Here is a 9,929-nt window from a genome sequence, read left to right as displayed (position 1 = left end):
GGGGGGGGATTAGCGCTCTATACGTAAATTGTACATACTTGGTTAAGATTTGCAAATAATTGTGGTCAGAGTCAAAAAACTTCCCAACATTGACTGTCGGTGTAGAAGATGAAACAAACAGCGTTCTCATGTGTCAGAGTCCCATGTTTTGTTGAGCCTTACGGGCGTCTGGAGGTTTTTGTTACCTGGGATATTGGGCCTTTGCTGAAATGACTGATGATGTTGATTTTCATGGGGGACCGTGTCCCCCATCTGAATACCTGGGTCGCCAGTTGGAAATGTTTTCACACAGTCTGAAAGGTCTCTGACAGGCCTCAAAGGAAACAAAAGATCTTGAAATACTTGAGGTTAAGCCAAAGTGTAGTTTAGGGCTGCCAGTGGTAGATTGGCTCGACTGAAGGTATTTCAGCAATAGCCAGATTAAATAATAGCTGGCTGATGTACAACTCTAATTCATTTTAAGGGCATTTTAAGACCTAAATGAAAGACTGTAGAAGTGCAGGCATTTCAACCATTCTGTCAACATCACTTGGCTAATTCTGGATTGGATTGGATCCAGTCTTTATACCATCAATGGACCATATGCACTAACAAAAAAAAGTACCATATATCTGTATGTAGTAATATGACTGGATGCTTGTGTAATCCTACATTCTTTAACTCTAATACCACAGGACCCATACAATGTGTCAGTGTACTCTACCTGTCCAGCTTTGATCTGAAGCTCCAGTAAAGACCATTACAGAGGGCAGCCATATGTGTCCTCTCGTCTTTCTCACTGTGGGCAATTTGATATGATTCTCTGTCAATCAAATGGACATTTTTTCCTACCATCTAACCTTGCATTTTGAGAAAAAAGGTAAAAGGAATTCAATTGTTCCCCAGGAAAACGCAGGGGGCCCGGATTACGTTTAGGGGTAGTTGTATTTGTTTAGTCAATTGCTTGAAATAAAACTGCAGCTGAGCACCATTTTGGAAGATTATGATTCCAGAGTTCTATATTACACCTTAACAATAATGGAGGTTGGGTGACTTCCTGCAGGGTGAATTGGAGATCTTGCTGAGGCAAATATGAGATTAAAAGTTCTTTGAAGTGGTAAATCTGACGCTTTTATCCTCTCAGAGGGGAACTCTGGAGGGGGGGGGGGGGGGGGGGGGGGGGGGGGGGGGGGGGGGGTACTTGGACAGGAATTCTTTCCAAAGCATGTTGTGAGAATTTGAATGTGTAGTGAATGTGAAGTGGAAGCATTTGACTTTTTGGTTAAAACCCACATCAAAGCCAAAGCTAGAGTGAATGCAGTGTGCATATGTGTGTTTGGACAATCACTTCTTTCTGTGTGGTTTAGATGGTCCACAGGGGATGTTGTGATTTCGAAGGGTGGAGGCCTCCACTGAATGATGAAACAGGATGTTAGCTGATTGGAACAGATCGGATGGTTTTCAACTTTGATTGTAACTTGGCGTGACCTCCAAATGGGAAATATCTTTCAATTGGATTAATTCAAAACAATGCACTATTTTCTTTTTTAAATGATTGTTAATTTATTATCGTGCACTGCAAATGTTATTCCCGTGTTTGATCTGTTTTTATATTTTTAAATGTTACCGAAGTTACATTGTTGAAAATTGGAACTGTTTGACAATCTATTTAAGCATGTAAAGAGAATTTAACCCTTGTGTTGTCTCCCTGTCAACCATGGAAAAAAAGGGGGTTTTCAACACTATTATCGCTTTTTCTGACATTTTTTTCAACTCTGTGGGAGTTTTTTTGACGTTTTTTCTAAAGTTATTTCATATTTCACATTTTAATGTTGACATTTTCAGCTTATTTCGAATGCCCATTTCTTGTGATTTAAAAAACTGAAAACGGGTCAAATTTGACCTGAGGACAACATGTGGGTTAAAAGTAAGTCCAGTGGGACCAGCCTTTCTGGGAACGGCAAGGATTGCGGGTGGATTACGTGAAGAGAGCAACGGCTTACACATTGTCCCACACCAGCGTCCTAAAATCTTGTATTATATATTTTTATTGTTTTTAACTGCTCTTTAATGGTTTATGCATATCACTTTGAATTGCTCTGTTGCAAAGAGAAAATCCAGATTCAGATTTTTCTCAGAAACCATCTTCAATCACTCGAGAAAACCGCAACCCACACAGTTCCTAGAAAATGACCACTGTTTTCATAACTGAGTTGATGAATAGAGGCAGCTCTGCCCAAACACTGATAGTAGGCCTAGGGTGTTTGGTTATGCAATATCAGTCGCTAAAAGCTCTGAACCAGGTCGTTTCCTTTGTTAAAAGAGATCTGTGTTTCCCACTGTGGGTCAACACAAAGGCAAAGCGCTTAGCCATTAAAAAAAAATTTTCAAAAACAACACCAAAAAGGTAAAGTGTGCTTCCCCTGGTTTTACACAGTTCTCACACAGAATTACAAATGACCACAACAAGTGAGGAAAACAATAGAACTGGTTGTTCGTCCCGAGACCTCTAGTGACTTGTGAATTATGAATTATAACTACCAGGACAGAATGTCAATGATGCATTCTTTTTGGTCCTCTCTAGCCTTTGCAAGGTATTCTTTGTTTAACTGTGACACAATCCTTTCCTGACATTAACAATGCTTTTTTTAAACCCACTCTACAATCTTATCCTAACCTTAGCAAAGTAGTACCGTACATTATCCAAAATCAGAAAGACACTTATATAACAGGTTTTGAAGGCACTGACAAATGATGTCATCTAACTAGGGAAGGGGTGCCTGAGCAGGAATGGTCACATGGTCATGGTTTTCAGAGGGATATGATGTATGTTATTGTTGTTACTGTAAGTCAGAGGACCAGTTGGTGTAATGTCACAAAGCACAAATACTTTGTTACTGCACTTAAGTAGAACATTCACCTATCTGTACTGTACTTAGTAATTTATATTTCTGGAAACTTTTACTTTTGCTCTTACTAGATTTCCCCTGAGCATCTTTGGTACTCGTTACTTGCAAGAAATGCTTTCGCACGTTAGAGTGAAAGATTCTTTTTCACAAACATTCAAAAATGTTGTTCTTTGAATATCATGTTCAAGAAGTATGTGGAAACCCTGAATATTATGCTTTACTATATTTAAGTACATTTAATATCAGATACTTTAAAGATCCCATGACATTCTTGGATGCTTTTATATAGACCTTAGTTGTCCCTATTACTGTATCTGAAGTCTCTTTTATAGACCTTAGTGGTCCCTAATACTGTATCTGAAGTCTCTTTTATATAGACCTTAGTGGTCCCTAATACTGTATCTGAAGTCTCTTTTATATAGACCTTAGTTGCCCCTATTACTGTATCTGAAGTCTCTTTTAATAGACCTTAGTGTCCCTAATACTGTATCTGAAGTCTCTTTTATAAGACCTTAGTGGTCCCTAATACTGTATCTGAAGTCTCTTTTATATAGACCTTATTGTCCCTATTACTGTATCGAAGTCTCTTTTATATAGACCTTAGTGGTCCCTAATCTGTATCTGAAGTCTCTTTATATAGACTAGTGGTCCCTAATACTGTATCTGAAGTCCTCTTTATATAGACCTTAGTGGTCCCTAATACTGTATCTGAAGTCTCTTTTATATAGACCTTAGTGGTCCCTAATACTGTATCTGAACTCTCTTTATTACCTAGTGGTCCCTAATACGTATCTGAAGTCTCTTTTATATAGACTTAGTGGTCCCTAATACTGTATCTGAAGTCTCTTTCATATAGACCTTAGTGGTCCCTAATACGTACTGAGTCTCTTTATTAGACCTTAGTGGTCCCTAATACTGTATCTGTGTCTCTTTATATAGACCTTAGTGGTCCCTAATACGTATCTGAAGTCTCTTATATAGACCTTAGTGGTCCCTAATACTGTATCTGAGTCTCTTTTAATAGACCTTAGTGGTCCCTATACTGTATCTGAAGTCTCTTATATGGACCTTAGTGGTCCCTAATCTGTATCTGAAGTCTCTTTATAAAGACCTTAGTGTCCCTAATACTGTATCCGAAGTCTCTTTTATATAGACCTTAGGGTCCCTAATACTGTATCTGAAGTCTCTTTAATAGACCTTAGTAGTCCCTAATACTGTATCTGAAGTCTCTTTTATAAAGACCTTAGTGGTCCCTAATACTGTATCTGAAGTCTCTTTTATATAGACCTTAGTGGTCCCTAATACTGTATCTGAAGTCTCTTTCATATAGACCTTAGTGGTCCCTAACACTGTATCTGAACGTCTTTATAAAGACCTTAGTGGTCCCTAATACTGTATCGAAGTCTCTTTTATATAGACCTTAGTGGTCCCCTAATACTGTATCTGTAGTCTCTTTATATAGACCTTAGTGGTCCCTAATACTGTATCTGAAGTCTCTTTATATAGACTTAGTGGTCCCTAATACTGTATCTGAAGTCTCTTTATATAGACCTTAGTGGTCCCTAATACTGTATCTGAAGTCTCTTTTATATAGACCTTAGTGGTCCCTAATACTGTATCTGAAGTCTCTTTATATAGACCTTAGTGGTCCCCTAATACTGTATCTGAAGTCTCTTTTATATAGACCTTAGTGGTCCCTAATACTGTATCTGAAGTCTCTTTTATAAAGACCTTAGTGGTCCCTAATACTGTATCCGAAGTCTCTTTCCCAAAATTCAGTCCCACTATGAGCTTTCCTTAGTATGTGTCATTTCTGATTCTGTAGCTTTTGAGGAGGAGGGAGAGGGGGGGGCAAGGTGGGGGTGTTGCCTTGACCAACTGCCATTTTGCTCATTGGAAATCCATGATGTCTCTCTCTCATGGGGGGGCCAAATTCTCTGGGCGGGCAAAGCAGAAAAAGGGGAGGTAACCTTGCCCCTTATGACCTCATAAGGGGCATTATTCCAGATCGGCCCCTCTGAGCTTTACCTATCATCATTTCTAGTCACTGGGGGGGGTCTTAGGCAAGCTAGGGGAACTTATATTAATGTTAAAAAACTCATAAAGTGACTTAAGTAGTATTCTAAAAAGTGACTTTAACTTCTACCAAAGTCATTTTCTGCTCCGATACTTGTACTTTTACTCAAGCATTGCTTTCAAGTACTTTATACATAACTGCAAGTTAGACATTTACAGCAATTACAGAAAAAAGAGCAATTATAGCCAGCAGTTCTAATATGATTTCAATCATAAGAGCTGATAGTTAATTGCTGGACACATGTCACACATGTTATTCCCTCCATGTCCCTTTTGCGGTACACACAAACAGACTGCATTCAGGTCACAATTCTATTTTAAGCAGCATACTGGACAACACAAATTTAGGTCCAGCAGAAGTTATTAGATTTTTAAAAGAATTTTACATGGCCTTTTGGAGGAAATTAAATTCCCAGAGTTCACTCTCTCTGAATCACACTGTGGCCTCGTCAAGGCTGGGATGACGCCCTGTGTGTATTTCCTTTGCTTACTATAACATCTTAGTGTGATTCCAAAACTCTACAGCCAAGCCGAACATTTATTTACAAAGAAAGTCTACCAATTTATTTTCTTTATGGAGACTCTTGTTGTTGGACTCTGCCGTAAACGAGCCTCTTATGCTCCAAGAATTTGCTCAACTCGAGCTGTTCACTCCCAAAGAAATCTTCTGTGTAGACTAGAAAACTAATTTCCTGTTTTGAGAAAAATAGAAGAATGCTTACAGCTATTTTTTTCTTTTCTTTCTGTTGCTTCGGCAGGTCACCGCTGACGCTTATTGTTTTTCCCAATGACATCGCTCTCTTGAGTGAAGCCCATTGTGTGTTTCTGTCTGTGATGGCCTACATCATAGTTTACTGAGCTATTCCTCTGAAGCCGCTCAAAGCCAAAGTGTGATGTAATAGGATTAGCAATGCAAATAAGTCATAAATTATAAAACTCTTTTAGTCCTCGTTCTATTCAGGCACTCGACTCAGCTAAGAGCAGGTGATAGCCCTTGCTATATCACTGACCCCTGTATTTATTTAATCATCTTTATCATTAGACTAGACTTCTCTTTACTGATTCTTTTGGGATGACTCCCACAAGGAAATTGAATTTCCAGCAGCTTCCAAGACATTTGAATAGAGAAGAAGGAGGTATAAAAATTAAAGTATAGCAAAAACTGTATAAAGCAACAACAGATAAAACTCAACCTTTATTGTTTGAGTTTTACTTTTATTATGACTCCAACACAACCCTGCAGCTATTCATTCTTACTCCGGCTGAAGCTGCAGTTTTTATTATTGCTGTTTTTTATTGTGTAAATTGTTGGGTGGTTTGTGTTGTGATGTCTTTCCGCTGCATACAAATTGCCTTTATGGCAAAACAATAAACTGAACCGTAAGGTGCTTCCAGCTGGCAGAGGAATAGAGAACCCATGGCATTCTCCGTTCATTAAAACCTTTATCTTAGATTCTTGCTGTTTTCTCCAGAACTCTCCTGCTTGACACTTTATTTCACCAGATGTTTCTGAGAGGCCGAGCAGCTCGGCAGAGCAACAGTTTTCCCAGGTAAGTGTCAGATCGCCAAAGACTGAGGGCCGGGGCATTTGCATCAAGCAGCAGAAGAAATCAATTCAAATAGAATTGCTAAAATCAAATGATTAGCTAACAGAGGGTAAGTTCATGGAGTCTAACGGTGGAGAACTTTGACATGCTAATGGGCACTAACTGCAAATGAATATTAACTTTTTGATTTACAGGTACAGCATACATACTACACTATACATACTATGTATGGCAAAGAGCAAACTAAAAGATAGCAGGTGCGAGAACTGTTACTACACTAACACAATAGGAGTGAAGTGAAGACTTCATTAACACATTTCAACAGGACTTTAAACCTTGAGGAGAGATGGAGAGGCTTAACACCCATGTCCAGTGTCTCCTGCAGCCGTTCCTGGTCATTCCTAATTGGCTGTATGAGACGGTATCAGTCAGACGGTCAGTTGTGTAATCAGTGTGTCAGGAGAGCTGTGGTTCACACACAGCCTGCAGCGAGAGGAGTTACTGTAAGAAGGTCACGGAGAAGCACTGATAACACGTAGTACAGTGAACGTCACGGACTGTGCGAAGGCATAGAGAGAAAAAGCAGATTTACTAAAATATGTTTGGTATTTTCATAATAATCTACAGTACATTACATGTGATGATGCTCAAGGCCTTTAAGTCCACAAATCAACCTGGATTCTGTTAAGAAGTAATGCGGCAATATCTTACTATTAAGATTCAATTTAATAGCAAACACTTACTGTACCTAATAATAATAATTAAAAAATCCTAAAAAGAGAATGTAGGTCAGCTTCCAGATATGAAACAGATAGGATGTTTTTGTTTAAAACCTAAACTTTATTTAGGAATTTATTTCTCAACAGGAAAAGTATAGTTAGTAGAAGTTAGTTAAAAGCAAGTCTCTCTCTTTTCTTCAAATAGAAAATTATTTTCCAGACTCATTTGCTTGTTCAGTTTACTTACTTAAAGGGATATTTTCACCACTGAATATACTGTATATTCAAATTGGGTCACTTATGTAGTAGAAATGTGATTTTTTTGTTGTTGTAGAAATTGGTGCCTTCTAGACCGAGAAAAGACAGAAAATGTCATTTTGGCCCATGTGGATGAAAGACAACAACTCCCAGAGTGCACTCGGCTCCCTACGAGTCCACTCTCAAGCCAGAGAAAAAGCTCACTTTATAATCACGTTGTGATTATATCACATCTTAGGGGATCTTAAATCAGTTCTAGCACAAGCAGATAAACAACAGGTAGTTTCTCTGGAAATCAAACTTTAGACATTGGTTTTCACTTAACATGTCACCTCCATTCTCACCTTTTTGTTTTCTTATATATTTTGTCAGACATGGACTGTTTGTCAGTCAACAGTCAGTCTGTTTCTGTGTATTACCAGCAGAAAATAAGAAGACTGTGTGTGATCCTACTTACTTGCTCTCGTGACATAATCCTCTCCGAACCCAACCACCGTCGGCCGGACAGGTGTTGGCCTGAACCAGCTGTTCCCTCCCAAACACCACAAACACATATTCTGTCCTGTAATTGTCTACACGGGCTGACTCAGCCTATTTCCAGCCTCTGCGCTTGCCTAGAATCCACAACATATAATTAGAGACAGTCCACCTCCCCTTCCCCCACCCCAGTCATCCCAAAGCCCTGTTTTTGAAATGTCCTTCAGCCATTTCCCGTCATATTCATTTCACATTCCACTTGCATTGTCATTAAAGAGCTCTCAGGACTCAAGGTGCTAAATTAGAATAAGTGGATTGCCCTGTTGCCCTCTCTGATGGACACCATGAGAACAAAGCTTCTGAGCTGCTTGGAACGCTGGAGGGAAAAACAGCCTGGATCCAGGGGTTAGCAGAGGCCAGCAGATGTTGGGAGTCAACAAACAGACGTCTGCAGCCCAGCCTCATCACTGCTGGAGGCTAGACCCTAGAGGACCCTAGAGGACCCTAGAGGACGCACTCAACTCTCCCAACCTGACGTGCATTGTGAGCAATGGAGGGGCCGGGTTTTGTCAAGGACGAACAATGTGTTGACTAAAAAGGACGATGTCTTTCTGCTGCAGTTTTGATACTTTTGATTTGGCACGAATCCAGTTACACACCCGAGGGTCCAAAGAGAAGTCTACTGCAAGAGGACACAAGAAGTGGAAAACCACATTGATGTGAAGAAAACTTAACCCTCATGTCGTCATGGGGTCAAATTTCAGAAAATCTGAAATATGGGAGGTTGAAAATGTCAACAGGGCGACGACAAGGCGACAAAACATTGGGAAAAAACATTACAAAAATTGGAAAAAGCATCATTTGGAAAAACGGCTAAAATGACGAAAAAGTGACAAAACTTCAACAAAAGGGACAAAGACATTGGGGGGACAATACGATAAAAATGTTGACCCGCCCCCCCCCCAAAAAAAACCTAATACTTTTTTTTTGGAAAAGCAACAACAACATAGAGACAGGGATGACAAAAGTGTTTTTTTCATGTTGAGGGAAATACAACACAAGGGTTAATGGAATACAACAGTAACCAATAGACTGACCAATAGATGAACGAGTCAGTCATTTAAATCACTTAGTTAATTACCTCTAATGAATCCTAAGTAGGTCGGGCACACTTTTGGCTTCCAAGCAGATCGCCCATGGCCTTTTTACTTATTGTGCATCAAAGTACTCCGTGATTTCAAAGGAACTTGTTCAACATTTTGGGAAACATGAGAAGATAATTACTGTGGGTTAAATTTTGAGCATGAGTAAGGACAAGGTTAGCTTACAGCATTTATCCATTACATGGTATCTGCTCGCCTCTACTCGTCTTTATTGGTTTTCCATTTTGATAAAAAGTCCCTGGTACTGGTACCACTTTACAGATAGAGTAGGTCTAGACCACACTAGACCACATAGTACAAGGTGGTTTACAAGGACCCAACAGTTCTAGTAGTTCCTTCTGCATTTAGTACCGCCTCAGACGAGGTTCCAAGCGAGCTGAGGCGACACCAAAAGATGACGTGAAAACTAGCAGACTGCTGATTGGTCGGAGAGAATCTTCACTTATCACTGCTTCATCATCGCTAACGACAGAACAAACCCGCCATCATGAAAAAAACACACACCTCCCAACACCTCTAAGTCTCATTCATCAGCACGCTGCATCACACTGGTTGAATACAAACAGAAATGTAAAAATAACAATTTTTACAATTTTTTAAATAATTTGTGCTTTGAGCAGGAGTTACTTCCTGGAACTATGTATTTCCTTAAAGGAGAGGGGCTGGGACCTGGATTACATCACAAACTATGTCACTACTCAGTACAGCATGTTCAAGGGATAACATTGAGGATAAACCTAAGGCTTCACCTTGGCTGCCCTTTAATGCAGAAGGCAGATTTCTGGAGGTATCCTGAGATTT

The 9,929-nt window shown here is 39.6% G+C and overlaps 1 protein-coding gene across 1 annotated transcript in view; it reads right to left on the bottom strand.

The window, feature by feature from the left end:
• si:ch211-250c4.3 (uncharacterized) overlaps positions 1-9,929 on the bottom strand; it is a 47,584-nt gene that overhangs the window by 30,344 nt on the left and 7,311 nt on the right. The window lies entirely within an intron of this gene.

The sequence above is a fragment of the Etheostoma spectabile genome, chromosome 17 (assembly GCF_008692095.1).
Source record: "Etheostoma spectabile isolate EspeVRDwgs_2016 chromosome 17, UIUC_Espe_1.0, whole genome shotgun sequence".
Taxonomy (NCBI): Eukaryota; Metazoa; Chordata; class Actinopteri; order Perciformes; family Percidae; genus Etheostoma; species Etheostoma spectabile.
This window is presented reverse-complemented; position numbering and strand designations above follow the sequence as displayed.